Source organism: Triticum urartu, chromosome 6A (assembly GCF_056163025.1).
Source record: "Triticum urartu cultivar PI428250 chromosome 6A, HENAU_Tu73, whole genome shotgun sequence".
Classification (NCBI taxonomy): Eukaryota; Viridiplantae; Streptophyta; class Magnoliopsida; order Poales; family Poaceae; genus Triticum; species Triticum urartu.
In genome coordinates, this window is record NC_141878.1 from 304,644,746 (window position 1) to 304,662,891 (window position 18,146).

Here is an 18,146-nt window from a genome sequence, read left to right on the forward strand (position 1 = left end):
TGAACCATGGCTCCTGCCAGGGTCAGCATTGAAGGCTGACGAGAGGACACCAGCCGATTCTTCTGGAGGTGGAAGGTTTTGCCTACAACGAGGCCTATCCGACGCAAGACTTCTTTGTCGTTACCAAAGTCTACAGTAACGAATTTCACTGTTTTGTCCTTGAGGAAGTTCTTAAAATCCTGGCACTCAACGTTGGCATGGCATATGTGGTAGACCAAGCAAATGTTATGTACGCAAACCTAGATCACGGCGGGCTTCTTCCTCTCTTCGTCCTTTAGGTCCTTCTCTCGTCCCAGGACTGTGGTGTACTCAACATCTAGCCCAGCAACCCACTCATCATATGAGTTTTCGAACATGCGGCTGAAGCGAGAAAGGCATCCTTTCACCGTCGTGGAAGAACGGGTGTAGATGACGTCGAACTCATCGCCGGTGATGGTTCTAACCTTGTACTCACCACCGATCATGGAGATTTGGGATTCCATGGATTTAGGAGGAGGGTTAGGATTAGTGGAACTGCCGTAATGTGAATGGACGGGACGACTAGGAGCGAACCGCCGTAGTATTGAAGGACGTGCGGGGACGAGTAGGAGCGAACTACCAGTGTGCGAATGGCAGGGTAGTGGCTTTTCATTCTCCCATGATACGGGCTTTCAAGAGCCCTTGGATCTGAGATCGAATGGTTGCATGGCGTGATTCTAGACCTATGGGTGAATATCCTATCCTGGAGGGTTATTCTGCAAATTTTCAGCAACTTAGCGTGTGACCGTTTGATCTCAGATCCAAGGGCTGCCAGCAGCCCATATCATGGTCGCGCCTACCACGACCGTCCCGTCGCTCGCGTGGTCGCGCCCTTGGAGATTTAACATGGTGCGTTAGGCTATCTGATGTTGGCATGTCATACATAGTCATCACTTAGTCACTCATACTACAACAAGGTTGGCTATAAGTGTATTTTTTTTTACTCCTCTCTATCTCTTTTTTTGTACTCAAGGGAGAAACGGTGCTAAGCGCGTGTATTATTGCATTTGCCAAGGAGTGACCTCTTCCAATGAAATGGTGTTGCTAAGTTTGCTTCATTTAATTAGCTATAGACTCAAAATTGCCTTTTCACCTAGGTACACGCGCTTAGCACTGTTTCTTCCTTGGGTCACCAAACTAGTCTCTCTCTTCTTGATTAACTTGCCACATCAGACTTTATGCCTATGTGGCAAGCTTAAGCACCTGTAGGAGCAAGTAAAAGTAAGTACAATAGTGCGCTTTACATGGCATTTTTGCATATGTGGAGGAAAGAGAGGCAAGGAAAAAGTGGAGAAGTGGGCTCTCATGCAAGAGCCAGCCTCTACTACATGGTGGAGCATTGGAGGTGGTCAGGAATCTGGGAGACTCACGTCGGTCGTAGCGCCGCAGTTAAAATGATAATGGCAAGTCAAATCACGGGGCCCCACCTGTCCAGCAATAACTCGCTGTCAAATCACACAACCCTACATTTGCAGCAGCCTACTGCCTTGTCTTCTCGCGTCTCTGTCGAACCGACTAGGCGGAACTGCCCCGCCGCCTACCGCGCAGGAAAAGCCCCGCCCTCGACTTTTAAATAGTATACAATATACTAATTTTGTATCCATGGTTTGCGCCCGCACCATGGAGCAAAGCGTCTAGAAAACGGAGGAGAGACGGTGGTCTTGCAATAGAGAAGAGGGAGAGGCGAGATGGTGGTTTTGGAATGGAGATGATGGAGAGGAGAGGAGGTGGTTTTGCAATGGATAATAGGGAGAGGAGCGTGCGGCAGCGATTTAGGATTGGACGAGAGGGCCGGCGCGCTCTGACTGGATCAAAATCAAAATCAATTTACCCTTCAATTAAGAAAGTGACCCACATTAACTAGTCTCCCTTTTATTCTGGGTCATAATTGACCATGATTTTCGCACATAAAATATATGTTATACATTGTATACAAGGCCACTATCAAAATTACAATTTGCAACTATACAAGGCCACTAACATTAATCGAGGCAAAATTGATGGCGTTTGCCTCATACTAGCACCCGAGGACATTAATATCCCTTGTGTGCATGCGGGAGTGAGAAGGTTAGCTTGCATTCCCAACATTAATCAACCAATGAGGTGTAAGAGGGTTGGCTTGTTGTGCTTGGGAGAGAAAAACCACATTAATTAACACGACAATCAAGGTGACAAGCTAGCTTGCAACATTGACTTAAACATAGCATTGATTTTTACCTTGGTACCTATAATATGAGTTTGTGGCCTTGTATACAAAAATGGAGGGAGTATAATTTGAAAGTACATTCAGATACGAACCAAACGATACAATTTTTGGTGACATGCATTCACATTTTGCTTGTGAAATACAGTACGTGGTCAAACTTTGACCCAAAATACGCGAAACAACAAAAAATACTTCCAAGACCAGCGCCGCTCTTCTGCTCTTCTCCTCTTAAACCACCACCGCCGCTCCTCTCCTGTTCCAGTCCAAAACTAGCGTCGCTCCTCTCCCGTTCTAATCCAAAACCAGCACTGCTCCTCTCCTCTTCCATTAAAAAACCACCGCCGGCGAGTGAAGGTGCTGTGGAGAAGTAGATCGATGGAGGAGTACAACCGATACGTGAGGATCGCAGACGGCGACCCTGTGAAGCTAGCTAGGATGTTGGAGATACAGTCTTGGTTTGACAACAAGGACCAACTAGTGGCGACGGCGACATCCATGGCCAAATATCTGCAACAGAGCGAAAAGGCGGCGATACTCCGGGAGGGAGTCGCACCCGAGTACATAGAGCTGCTCCTCTGGGCCACGGAGCAAACAGATTCACCGAATCCGATCGTGAGGGAGCGGTGGTGGGAGTATCGATCCCAGAAGGAGCATCCACCAGAGATTGAAGGATCGAGCATCTACAGGGTGCCATTTGTGAGGGTGTCCTGCCAGAGCGAGCCGGTGGAGTCTTCGTCGACCGAACCCAACTGCAAGAGGAGAAAAGCAGTTGGCCTGACGATGCTTCCCCGCCATCGTCTCCCTCGCCGTTCACATCGTCTCACGGGGCGGCTGTCTGCCGCCGAGGAATAGGAGGGGGCTGCCCCCCCCAGCCCAATAGTCGGGCAGGTTGTGAATTGTCAGGAGGAGCTTAGGGTTGTCAGTATTTGCAGGTTGTGAATTGTGTTTTGTGTTGTGTATTTTGAGAGTACTTTCAGATATGAATGTCTTTTGAATTTCAGATTTGCAGTATTGAGCATATAAAGTATTTTATGAATTCTAGATATCTATTTTAGCACTTAAAAATGTAATTTCATAGGAGTATAAAAGTGCAGACAATGTGATTCTCAGAGAAGAAACTGCAAGTTTCAGTTTCAGATAAGAAACTGCAAGTTCAGTTTCAGATAAGAAACTGCAACTTTCAGAGGCAGAGCATTTATATTAACACGGCCTTTTCAAACAGGGTTAACATCATGTTGGAAGTTTTATTCATGGTCGAAAATGGAACTACCAGCCAGTTAACATCATGCTGATCAACATTCATGCATAGCACATCTTCATATGATGCACAGTCAAAATGCCCACACAATGTCGAGTGTGTGGAACACAGAGAAAACGAGGGACGAAGTTTTGGCATGTGTTGGACGTGGTTTTGGGCTGCCCCGTCTAGGCTTTCATTTTTAACATGCGCAGCCCATGACCTCGGATGGGAGGTCCATAGGCATGTTTGTATTTTCTTAGGGCTGTCATGTATCGACCGGCCTATGGACCTCCCATCCGAGGTTTTATTTTTGGCAACCCAAATTATGTATTTTTTTTGAAGAAAACATAGAGGTCTGTTCTATTTTTCTATGTAAGAATAGGAACGCCAGGTCCATCTTATGTTTCCCTTCTAACTATATTATATATATTTAAATTATTTTATATGTTGACTGTTTAGTTCACATACTCCCTCCTTTTCGGTTTTTAGGGCTCATCTCAAAATTTTAGTTTTTCCATTTTATAAGGCTCAATTTGGTTGTTTTCCATCACATGTTCAGATTCCAAGGTGCATTAAATCATTGCATGCAAGTATTAAGAGAAAATTGACCAATGCATGTACTTTATGCATGCATGCATTGCAATTTATGCATTGATAAACATAATTTTTTGAGGAAAACAAGTGCATTAATTAGGTGCTTTTGCAAACTACAAAAAGTATTCCACCATTCATCATCTACCTTGGTTGGTGAGATTTTTGAATTGAGCCCTATAAACCGAAAAGGAGGGAGTAATTGGCAAATAGATCTCGCCGCCACCCCCCGCCTCCTGACTCCGGGCGCGCCTGCCCCCCTCAGCAAGTCCACTCGCGTGCCCCATGGAGTCGCCGGCCATATCCACGGGGGAATGGCTGGAAGACAGGCAGATGTACAAGATGCATCTCCCACATGTCTACAAAGCCTTCCGGCGGATGCTCCAGCCGCTCGACTCCATCGCGCCGGTGGTGCTGCGGGAGAGTCAAGGGAGGAGATGGAGGGAGCGGGAGATGCGGATCCGCGACGACGCTCTCTCCTGGACCCAGTGCACGCGCGAATGGAGGGAAGCAGAGGAGGAAGCTGCGAGGGAGGAAGCCGAGGAGGGACCGCATCCATTCTCTCACTCGCAGGTATGCTCGGATGTGCAAGGATCATGTGGATTGGGAGCTGCTGAATCTAGCCCTACGGATCTACTTCGAAGGAGATTTCTCGGAGAAGCACAGGATGCCACACCCCAGTGAGCCGCCGATTGTGTTCGTCCGATGGGCGAAAGGAGAAGTGAATTCAGGAGATCCACGCCGTGCTGCGAGATGGGAATGCTTGAGTGGACTCCTGCCCACCAGCACGCCACCGGAGCCGGAGCAAGTGGATCCCCTACCTTACCGCTCCCCCAAACCTGCAGAAGATTGAAATTAGGCTTGCAATCTACTTCAATTGAGCTGTCTGGTGGTTATTTCTGCTTCTTGAGAGACAACATCTGTCTGGAGGATGAGAAGGAACCAGGAACTCCGATGAATTTCCCCTATCACAATGGGGGGGAGCGCTGGTTGGGCAGTGGTACGGCCCACCTCCGCCCCAAATGGGGGCACAATCTGGGAAGGTCCTGTAATTGCCCAAGATCAATCTGCTGGTGGTTCTGACTCTCAGATCAGTGGGAAATCTCAAGGCAAGAATCAGCAAAAGAAGAGATAGGACATCCAGAAAACTTCTCCTGGCCCTACTTCGGGCCTTATGGCATACTCTGAGGTGATCTGCTACAACTGTGGGGAACCAGGGCATCATTTGGATAAATGTGCCAAGCCCAAGAGTTGTTTTATCTGCAAAATGGTTACCCATAAAGTTGAGAATTGCCCTGTCAGAAGGAAAACCCACAGTTCTGCTAGATATGTTGGAAGTGCTGCTCCAGGATTATGTCCACCATTGACAGAATTTTCTGTGACATAGAATTAGATAGTTTCTTTCCCCTTTCTAGTTGTAGAGCTCTGCCCAGATGTGGTAGTGACCACACTCCTTTGCTCTGGGACTCTGGTCTTAACCAAACTCCAAAGAGCAATAGTTTTAAATTTGAAAAGTGGTGGTTGCTTAGAGAAGATTTTACTGAGCTAGTCAGGAAAATCTGGAATGAGCTTACTGGGAGCAGCTGCCCCCTAGAAAATTGGCATATCAAAATCAGGTGATTTAGAAGAACTACCAAAGGGTGGAACTCCAATGAGGAAGCTAATCTTAGAAGATACAAAAGGGTTCTCCTCCTTGAGTTTGATTCTCTAGATATTAAGACAGAAACCAATGACCTCTCTGAGGCTGAGACTAATAGATTAAACTTTGTCCATGGAGAGCTCAAGAAAATTTGGCTTCAAGAAGAAATCAAAGCCAAACAAAGGTCTAGAGATTGGAACATTAAGGAGGGTGATAGAAATACTGCTTACTTCCATGCAGTAGCTAACCAGAGGAGGAGGAAAACCCTCATTCACTCCCTTGATGCCCCTAATGGCCCTATTACTGAGGTAGATGAGATGTTGAAAGTGGCTAGTGATTTCTACAAAGACCTATTTAAGAAAGAAAACCCTTCTGGGTTCTCTCTACAAAACAATTTTTTCTCTGCTTCTGAAAAAGTCTCTCCTGCTGAAAATGAGCTGCTAGAAGCCCCTTTTTCAGAGACAGAGGTGAAGGAAGTCATTTTTAGCTCTTATCCTGATGGGGCTCCTGGTCCTGATGGGATTCCCTTCTTGTTTTACCAGCATTTTTGGGACTTGGTGAAAAATGATCTCTTAGATCTTTTACAAGCCTTTCATAGAGGAGAGTTGGATCCAGCAACTTACTCATGGGGGCTCTGTTGGGGTCAAGTTAAATAACTGTGAAAGTGATTTTTTCCTTGTTGGTAAAGGCCTTAGGCAAGGTGACCCCATCTCCCCGCTTTTGTTTAATTTAGCAGTGGACGTTCTTACTAAAATGCTGAGCAAAGCTGCTAATCATAGTCTGATTGCAGGGCTCTGTCCTGAGGTCTGCCCTGATGGCATCATCTGCCTTCAATATGTAGATGATACCATCCTTTTCTTAGACAATGACTCCACACATGCTAGCAATCTGAAAACTGTTCTAACCTGGTTTGAACAAGTCTCAGGCATGAGAATCAACTACTCTAAAAGTGAACTCATCCCTATCAACATGGATGATCAGGAGTTAGCTGACTTCCTCTCTATTCTAGTCTGTAATAAAGGTAACTTCCATTAAGTACCTAGGTATCCCTCTCCACTATGATAAACTGAGGAGAGAGGATATCCAACCCTTCTGGATAAAATCATTAAAAGGATTGCTGGGTGGAGGGACAAACTTCTCTCTTACAGAGGTAGATTGATCCTCATACAAGATTGTTTGGCTAGCATTCCAGTGTATCTCCTCTCCTTCTTCAAGTTCCGTAAATGGGCAGTGAACCTCATCAATTCTCAGATGTCTCATTGCTTGTGGAATGATTTTGAGGGAAATAGGAAGCTACACCTTGCTAATTGGGCCCTAGTCTCTATGAAAAAAAGATTTTGGAGGCCTAGGCATACCTAACCTCCAAGAAATTAACATCTATCTTCTAGGGTCTTGGATTAAAAGATTCTATGAGGAAGACCTGGAACCCTGGAAGCTTCTTATTGCCCATAAATACCTAGGAAATAAACCTAATATTTTTGTCCCTTCCTCCAACCCTAAGACCTCTAGATTCTGGAAAGGATTAAAATCTATTATGCATGCTGTGAAATTTGGCTACAGATGGAACATAGGGGATGGGAGCAGAACCAGGTTCTGGGAAAATACTTGGTTTGGCACATCCCTCCTAGCAGTCCAATTTTGGCCTATTTACTCTGTCCGCAATGAGCTTAACAAAAGTGTCAATGAAGGTTGGGACGGTCAATGCCTAAAACTCTCTTTTAGAAGGAACTTTAGTGATAGTCTCATGGAACAATGATTCCAGTTGGAGGAAATTGCCAAAAGCATTACCTTTACTGCCGAGCCGGATGCCCTGATTTGGCAGCTGGACAATAAGGGGAAGTATTCCTACAGCTCCCTCTATCATGTTATCAAGTTTAGAGGGGTTCAACCCGTGTTTATCCCTGCTGTCTGGAAATTGAGAGTTCCCCCTAAAATTCATGTATTTCTCTGGCTTCTCTCCAAAAACAAATTGATGACTAGGGATAACCTTAGGAAGAGACACATCATCAAACCCCTTGATTGTGTTTACTGCTTGGAACAAGAGTCTTGTTCTCACCTATTTTTTGAATGTATAGTTGCTAAACATCTCTGGGCCCACATTGAGGAATATTTCTCTAGTTAGATTGGCTCATCCTTCGAATCTGTCGCCAAATTCTGGATTAGTACCAAGAAGTGCTCAGTTTTAAACACTGTTAGCTCAGCTGTCCTTTGGTGCCTCTGGAAATATAGAAATTCTATGATTTTCAGTAACACCTCCTGGATTTCCATTCCGTAGGTCTTGAGGTTGATCAGGAACATGGTGAGGAACTGGGCGATTCTCTCCTCCGGATTGGACAAGGCCAAGTTGACGAGCTTCGTGGAAACCCTAACAAGATCCCTCCAGAAACTGTTGGCGATCACTTGTGGCCGTACAAGGCTCGACCTTCTCTGGGGCTGGACCCGTGGGCTCGTCTCAAGATCTCTGATGAAGATGATGGGCACCTGGCGCCGAAAAAGAGGGACATCCACCATGCTACGCCTTCCAGCCCAGTGTCTCCGCTTGCTTACTAGTCGCCGCAGGCTGACATGGCCCCTCGGCTGAAGACCATGAAGGCTTCGCTAGACCCTCCTTGTGTCATTTGAGTGCTCTATCCGCTCTGCCTTTGGCACCGCTCGGGTGATTTGTGTTATTCAGAGAACTTGTTCATCCACCCCCCTAGTTTGTAGTTTTTCTACCTTTGCTTTCGAACTGCTCTTTGAGCTGCTGTATCAGAATATGTTGTGGTTTCGTTCTCAGCAATGGAACCGGGGAGATGCTCCCTGTTTTTCTAAAAAAAAGTATTTTATATGTTATTATATATTATTTTTATTGTCATCATATATTTAACAGATACTTACATATGTAAGAAAACAATACCCCACATCTTATTAACTTATAAAAATAATTTCTTAACAAATAAAATCCTGGATTGTTTTGGCACGAAAATCCTAGTGATTGTGTACAAAATCTTGGTAAGATTTAAGGACGAATGTAATAATATCACTTATTATTTAAATATATTTATAAAAAAATGCTCAGCCCCTTTTTATTTTTTGATAACATTACTGGCCCAACCCAACATTATAATTAGAATCAGCCTAGCAAAATCCTGTATTTCGAGAAAGTGCAAATGTCATGTAATTTTTTAGGAAATAAAATAAACGGGCCGCATGGACGCTACATTATTTGTTCACCCAGCCCAGCTAATGGCTGTAATTCAAAAGAAAGATCAAATTGACTGTAAATTCTACCACACAAAAAAAAGACTGTAAATTCTGAAAAAATGGGTTGAATACGTGCCACATTTTTGGAGGCTGAAATGTGGGCCAATAGGTCGAAGCCAATGCAAGTCGTTGTCAATTTAGTCAACAAATGATTCTGACATGTTAGTCGTTGGATTTACATCCAATGACCGGCATCCATCTTCAATCTCTCGTCTTCTTCCTCCAGCGCCGCCGGGACCACCTCCCGCCTCCTGCTGCTAGCAGCTCTGCTTAGCACGCTTCGCTATGAAGCGCTACTCCACTGTTGGCCAGGCCATCCCTCCACCCCTCCACACCTCCTGTTCTTCTCCACCGACTGCCGAACCACACCGCACTAGAACCAGTTAACCCTCGTACACCTCTTTGTCTGTGACTCTACTCCCGTGTCTTACCATCTCCGGCTCGTTGCTGTCTGGGGCCTCGCCATCGTCCACCACCTTGGATGCGCTTGGCACAGCGTGGTCAACGTGGTCAACGAACGACACCATCAGAAGTAGACTGTGCGTGGAGAGGCTGACAGCTGGGTCCATGGCCGCACACAAGGAAATGCCTCCTTATTACACGCAAAATAATGATTCCTCCACCTGACATCTAGGACCCACCAGAAGGGCCTCTGTATTTCGCAAAATAAAGTGCCCCCCGCTGACATGTCGGACCCACCAGCTATCTTCGCACGCAAGGAAGTGCCTCCTTATTACGCACAAAAAATGAATATTCCCCTGCCAGCTGGAACCCAGCATAGTGGGAGGCTTATTTGTGGGCCTACCAAGTTGACGGGGATGGAGGGCTTTGTCAAATTAGTCAATATGAACGATTCTAGCTCCTGTTACCATACGATGTTCATCCAACGGCCGTAGTGCTTCTTCAACCTCTGGTCTTCTTGCTCCAACCGCCCAAACCAGTGCCGGTCGTGCCCCGTGCTCCTGCCTCCTGTGGCCGGCTGTGATGCCGCGGAGGCCTCACCGCCCCCTACTACTCTCACCGTTGGCCAGGCCATCCCTCTACTCACCCACACCCCCTGTTATTCTGCGGTGACAGCAGCCTCACACCGCAGCCGAACCAGTGAACCCTCGTACTCCTCTTTGCATGGGCATCCACTGCTGCGTCTTCCCCAGCTCCGAGTCGTCCCCTTCCTAGTCCTCGCCGTCGTCCACCGCCCTGGTGCTCTCGGCGCGGCGTGGTCAATGTGGCCAGCGACCGACTTCCATCAGAAGAGTACTGTACGTGGAGAGGCTGACAGCTGGGTCCACGGCAGCCGCAAGGAAGTGCCTCCTTATTACGCGGAAAATAATTATTCCTCCACCTGACAGCAGGGACCCACCGACGGGCCACCAGTATTTTGCGAAAAAAATCGTTTCCCCCTGACTGCTGGGACCCACCGGACGGGCCACCATATTTCCTGAAAAAACGTTCCCCCGCTGTCAGCTCGGACCCACCGGAAGTGCCTCCATATTACGCACAAAAGAATGAATACTCCCCCGGCTAGCTGGGACCCACCTTGCTGGGAGGCTGACTTGTGGGCCTACTAAGTTGACGGGGACGAAGGGCTTTGTCAACTTAGTCAATATGAACAATTCTAGCTCTAGTGACCGTACGATGTCCATCCAACAGCCGTAGTGCTTTTTCAACCTCTGGTCTTCTTGCTCCAGCCGCCCAAAGCAGCGCCGGTCGTGCCAGATGCTCCTGCCTCCCGTGGCCGGCTGTGCTGCCGCAGAGGCCTCACCGCCCCCTACTATTCCCACCGCTGGCCAGGCCCTACGGTGACGACAGCCTCACACCGCAGCCGAACCAGTGAACCCTCATAGTCCTCTCCGCACGGGCTTCCACTACCGCGTCGTCCCCTTCCTAGGCCTCGCAGTCGTCCACCGCCATGGTGCTCTCCGTGCGGCATGGTCACGTGGTCAAGGAACGACTTCCATCGGAAGAGTACTGTACATGGAGAGGCTGACAGATGGGTCCACGGGCACAGCCCAGTTTTTTTGTGATTTGCCAAGTAAGTCGCTTTGTCAGGCCTGTTAGGCTGCAAAATCTTTCAAGACGAGGAGAGATTTCATTCGGCTGGCCGAGAAAATGGCCCATTAGTAATGAGAAATAAGTTGTACATTTTTAAAACACATCAAACCGCAATTAGTTTCAAATATGTTTTTTTCATTTCAATATTTTAAATTACATTAATTTTTATGCGTGGAGAATTTGTTGGATTTTATATTGATATACATTTATTTTTAAAATCAGTTTGAATGTGAGTCGAAATCTCGGGATTAAAAACAGTTCGGACCGCACCGAAATATGCAAAATTTCGTATAATTTTTTAACCGTTGCCACAATATGGGCTGTAATGCTAACAAAAAGAATATGGGCTCCAAAAAAACCTTAAGAATTACCAAATGGGCTGTAAATTATTAGAAATAACGGCAGATGGGCTGTATGCTATTTTCCATAGATTTGAGGCTTTCCTAAAAAAAGGTTGACGCACAAGCACTGACTGTTGGATGTCCATCCAACGGCCATCGTGCTTCTTCAATCTCTGCTCTTCCTGCTCTAGCCGCTCAAACAAGCGCCGACGGGACTGCCTGCTCCCTCCTCCTCACGGCCGGCTGTGCTGCCGCGCAGGCCTCACCGCCCGACCGTTCTCCCATCGCTGGCCTAGCCATCCCTCTACTCACCCACACCTGCTGTTATTCTCCGGCGACGGCAGACGAACCACTAAACCCTCGTACAGTCGTACTCCCCTCCGCATGGGAAACAACTGCCGAGTCTTCCCTGCCTCCGTGTCGTCCCCTTCCTAGGCCTCGTCGTCGTCCACCGCCCTGGTGCTCTCGGCGCGGCGTGGTCAACGTGGTTAAGGAACGACTTCCATCGGACGTGGACTGTACGTGGAGAGGCTGACAGCTGGGTCCACGGCCACAGCAAGGAAGTGCCTCCTTATTACGCGGAAAATAATGATTCCTCCACCTGACAGCTGGGACCCACCGGACGGGCCACTATATTTCGCGAAAAAAACGTTTCCCCCTGATTGCTGGGACCCACCAGCTACATCTTCGCACGCAAGGAAGTGCGTCCGGGCAAAAAAACGATTTGACCTCTGACTGCTGGGACCGACTAGCTACATCTTCGCAGGCAAGGAAGTGCCTGACAGTCGGGACCCACCTGGTCGAAGCATATGTAGCGTTGTCATTCTGGTCGCGAACATGTACGTACATACTGGTCGATGTAGAGGCGCGCACATATCGTAGTAGAGGTGGGCACGTAGCATTTACACGTACGTACAGCAGCCAGGGTGCAAGAAAGAAAATACGGCCACGTATGTGTACATACGGGCGGGGTCTCGAACGCCTACTCGCGCATACGTACGACCAGAGCTCGTGTACATGGCTGGGTCGGAACGGAGAAACAGCGTCGCCTTCGTGTTCATGGGGAGGCAACGGAATGCGTCGTGTTCATGGGGAGGCAACGGAATGCGTCGTGTTCATGGGGAGGCAACGGAATGCATCGTGTTCATCGGGAGGGCTTGGACGGAACAGGCGATGGAAACGAGGCCTGGCGTACCACAGAACGGAGGAAACGGCCTTGTGTTCGACCGGCCACGTTTGAAACGGGATCCTGTTCATCGGGAGGGGTCTGGCGTACCACAAAACGGAGGAAACGGACCTCCTGCGGTCAAAACGGGGGTCCTGTTGATCGGGAGGGGTGTGGTGTACCGCAAAACGGAGGAAACGGACTTGTGTTGGAGTGCTACGGTCGAAACGAGGGTCCTGTTCATCGGGAGGGGTGTGGCATACCGCAAAACAGGACTCCATGGGATACTGTTCATCTCCACCGTCGACCTGCTCCAGCCTCCACGGGCTCCTGTTCATCCAGCCTCCACCACGCGCTACTCCACCGTCTACTGTTCAACCACCCCTCAACCGTCTACTGTTCATCCAGCCCTCCACACCACGGGGTCCTGTTCAACCACCCCTCCACCGTCTACTATTCATCCAGCCCTCCACACCACGGGGTCCTGTTCAACCACCCCTCCACTGTCTACTGTTCATCCAGCCCTCCACATCACGGGGTCCTGTTCATCCACCCTTCCACGAGCACCCCTCCACCGTCTACTATTTATCCAGCCCTCGACCACACCACGGGGTCCTATTCATCCAGAGGCAATGCCACCGCTCAATGTTCATCCAAACCCCCCCACAATGCTCACTGTTCATCCCATCGATTGGCTTCAGTTAGCAGCAGTAGCGAAGGAATCGCTCGATCGGGTTTAGTTAACAGCCATCGATCGATCACTCGGGTTCAGTAACGCGTAGCCTGCAGTGCAATCGCTCGGGTTCAGTTAGAGCCAATGCCGCGCACACACGCGCGTACGTGTACGAGAGAAACGCGCATCGCTCGGCCCCCGACCTCCCGCCGTAACCGGGAACTCCCCGAAATTTTCCTTCCCCTCGCTTCTACCACGGTTTTTTCCGTCATGGACGGCCCAAAGAATGTCATGGAGCTGCGTCTCCGGCCCGCCCAGGACGAAAAGCCCATTTTCTTTCATGATTTTTTGTCATAGAAGTAGGAGCCCACCACATCTATGATGATACCGGGTTTTGTCACAATTATCGTCATAGAAGTGTCATATGTATGACAAAAAAATTTCGTTCGGCCCAAAATGTCACGGATGTGTCTTTTTTTTGTGACATGCCCTGCAAAAACAAGTTAGACGCCCTCTACTTTATTGTTGCAAGTTTTATGTGGCTGCTACGGGATTCTAGTAAGAACCGTTCTTACCTACGCATCAAAACCACAACGGTGATTTATAAAGTTTGTTGTTTTAACCTTCAACAAGGACTGGCCATAGTAAAATCCGATTCAACTAAAGTTGGAGAAACGGACACCCACCAGCCAGCTATATGCAAAACTACTTGCATGTCTGTCGGTGGAACCGGTCTCATGAACGTGGTCATGTAAGGTTGGTCCGGGCCGCTTCATCCAACAATACCGCCGAATCAAAATAAGACATTGGTGGTAAGAAGTATGACGATCATCGACCACAACTCTTTGTGTTCTACTCGTGCATATCATCTACGTATAGAACTGGCTCGGATGCCATTGTCGGGAAACGTAGCATGCAATTCCAAAAAATTTCCTACGCTCACGCAAGATTTATCTAGGAGATGCATAGCAACGAGAGGGGGAGAGTGTGTCCATGTACCCTCGTAGACCGAAAGCGGAAGCGTTTGATAACACGGTTGATGTAGTCGAACTTCTTCTCGTTCTGACCGATCAAGCACCGAACGTATGGCACCTCCGAGTTCTGCACATGTTTAGCTGGATGACGTCCCACGAACTCTTGATCCAGCAAAGTGTTGAGGGAGAGTTTCATCAGCACGACAGCACGGTGACGGTGATGGTGAAGTGATCCGCGCAGGGCTTTGCCTAAGCGCCACGACAAATACTACCGGAGGCGTAAATTATGGAGGGGCGCCGCACACGGCTAACAGATGTTTGTGTCTCCTCTAGGCGCCCCCTCCCCACATATATATAGGTTGGTGGGGGAAGAGGCAGCCAGGGGGCACCCAAGTAGGCCGAATCCTACTTGGGGTGCCACCCCAAATCGGCCCCCCTTCCTTGTTTTGGCACTAGGAGAAGGAAGGAGGAGGTGGCGCCCCCCCCCTTTCCTTTCTCCCTTCAGAAGGGGAAGGAAAGAGGGGCTAGCCCTCTTTCCTTGCCTTCCCTAGGGCTGTCCGGCCTGGTGGAGGGGCGCACCAGCCTCCTTGTGCACTGGCCTATACCTCCCTAGGCCCATTAAGCCCATATAGCTTGCCAGGGGTTGCCCGGAACCCCTTTCAGGGACCCGATACGTACCCGGTACCCCCGGAACACTTCCGATGTCCAAATACTATTGTCCTATATTTGAATCTTTACCTCTCGACCATTTTGAGACTCCTCGTCATGTCCATGATCTTATCCAGGACTCCGAACAACATTTGGTCACCAAATCACATAACTCATATAATGCAAAATCGTCATCGAACGTTAAGCGTGCGGACCCTACGGGTTCAAGAACTATGTAGACGTGACCGAGACACCTCTCCGGTCAATAATCAATAGCGGAACCTGGATGCTCATATTGGTTCCTACATATTCTACGAAGATCTTTATCGGTCAAACTGCAATGACAACATATGTTATTCCCTTTGTCATCGGTATGTTACTTGCCCGAGATTCGATCATCTGTATCTTCATACCTAGTTCAATCTCGTTACCAGCAAGTCTCTGTACTCGTTTCATAATGCATCAGCCAACAACTACCTCATTAGTCACATTGCTTGCAAGGCTTATCATGATGTGCATTACCGAGAAGGCCCAGAGATACCTCACCGATACTTGGAGTGACAAATCCTAATCTTGATCTATTCCAACCCAACAAACACCTTGGGAGATACCTGTAGAGCATTTTTATAATCACCCTATTACGTTCTGACGTTTGATAGCACACAAGGTATTCCTCCGGTATTTGGGAGTTGCATAATCTCATAGTCGAAGGAATATGCATTTCACATGAAGAAAGCAATGGCAATAAAAGTAAATGATCAACATGCTAAGCTAACAGATGGGTCTTGTCCATCACATCATTCTCCTAATGATGTGATCCCATTCATCAAATGACAACACACGTCTATGGCCAGGAAACATAACCATCTTTGATTAACAAGCTAGTCTAGTTGAGGCTTACTAGGGACACTGTGTTTTGTCTATGTATCCACACATGTATCAAGTTTCCGGTTAATACAATTCTAGCACTAATAATAAACATTTATCATGATATAAGGAAATATAAATAATAACTTTATTATTGCATCTAGGGCATATTTCCTTCAATAAACTCAAAGTTCATCGGATCCCATCAAACACACCGCAAAAAGAGTTACATCAAATAGATCTCCAAGAGACCAATCAATTGAGAACCAAAATAGAGAGAGAGGAAGCCATCTAGCTACTAACTACGGACCCGTATGTCTACAATGAAGTACTCACGCATCATCGGAGAGGCACCACTGAGGGTGATGAACCCCTCCGTGATGGTGTCTAGATTAGATATGTGGTTTTTGGAACTTGCGGCACCCGGAGTTGATTTTCGTCGACTCCCCTAGGGTTTCTGGAATATTGGGGTATTTATAGAGCAAAGAGGCGGCGCGGGAGGCCACCGTGGTGGGCATAACCCACCTGGGCGTGCCTTGGTGGGTTGTGCCCCCTCGTGGCACTCCTTTGGTACTTCTTCGACCCATCTTGTGTCTTCTGGTCCAGAAAATATGTCCAAAAAATTTCACTGCGTTTGGACTCAGTTTGGTATTGATTTTCTACAAAGTAAAAAACAAGCAAAAACAGCAACTAGCACTGGGCACTATGTCAATAGGTTAGTCCCAAAAAATGATATAAAGTTGCTATAAAATGATTCTAAAACATCCAAGAATGATAGTATAACAGCATGGAACAAACAATAATTATAGATATGTTGGAGACGTATCAGCATCCCCAAGCTTAATTCATGCTCGTCCTCGAGTAGGTAAATGATAAAAATGGAATTTTTGATGTGGAATGCTGCCTAACATGTTCGTTACATATTCTTTTCTTTGTAGCATGGACATTTGGATTTTATATGGTTCAAACCAATAGTCTAGTTTTGACATGAAGATTTCTATACTCAAGCATATCAACAAGCAACCATGTCTTCCAAAATATCAACACTAAAGCAAGTTATCCCTAGCCCATTATGCTCATCATTGATCCATTCATGAAACACACTCACATATTAGCTACACCCAATGCTCAATTATGATCATAGCGCCCCTTAGTTGATGTTTTATAAGAGAAGATGGAGACTCAAGTAAAAATAAAAATTGCATAAAGTAAAAGAAAGGCCCTTCATAGAAGGAAATAGGGATTTGTAGAGGTGCCAGGGCTCAAAGCGAAAAAGATAGAGATAAAAACATTTTGGGTGGCATGCTTTTCCTGTCAATGAAAATGATCGAGTAGTTCCCAATACTTTCCATGCTAGATATATCATAGGCGATTCCCAAATAGAAAATAAAGTTTATTCCTTTTTCCACCATACTTTCACTTTCCATGGCAAACTGTATCCATGGGTGCCTTCCATACCAACACTTTCCAAGGAATTTACTATTTGACAACATAAAGTAAATTCATTTTTCATTTCGGGACTGGGAATCGCTAATACATTTGTCGTACTCTCTTGCAATGACAAGTGAATAAACACTCATCTTGAGAATAACACATCTAGCATGGAAATATATCAGCCACCCCCTACCGTTTCATCAGCGGTATGAGCACACAAAAGAGAAATTTATTTTGAAAATTAGAGATGGCACATACAAATTTTCTTAGAACGGCAAAAGAATACCGCAAATAGGTAGGTATAGTGGACTCATGTGGCAAAACTAGTTTAAGGATATTGGATGCACAAGTAGTGATCATACTTAGTGCAAGTGAAGGCTAGCAAAAGATTGAGAAGCATCCAACCAAGAAATGAAAACTCTCATAAGCGAGCATTAAGCATAACTAACACCGAATAATGCACCACAAGTAGGATATAATTTCATTGCATAACTATTGACTTTCCTGCTTGCATAGGGAATCACAGACCTTAACACCAATATTCTTACTAAAGCATAGTTACTCATCAACATGACTCACATATTATATCATCATATCTCAAAACTATTACAAGGAATCATGTTTATTTTGTCCAATGATCTTCGTGAAAGTTTATATTATATCCTTCTTGAATATCTATCACTTTGGGACTAATTTCATATGTTGCTTTTGATAGCTCAAACAAATCTAAGTGAAGCACATGAGCAAAAAAAATTCTTCTCTCAAAATAATTTAAGTGAAGCATGAGAAAATTTATTAATTTTTTACTAACTCTCAAATAAATCTAAGTGAAGCATGAGAGTATTTATTCAAAAATACTAATGCACACCGTGCTCAAAAAAATATAAGTGAAGCACTAGAGCAATTCCATAGCTCAAAAAGATTTAAGTGAAGCATAGAGAGCAATTCTATCAAATCATAAAATAATTTCGGCTCTCTCAAATAGGTGTGTTCAGCAAGGATAGATGACTTAAAATAAAAAGCAAAACAAGCAAAGACTCATATCATACAAGACA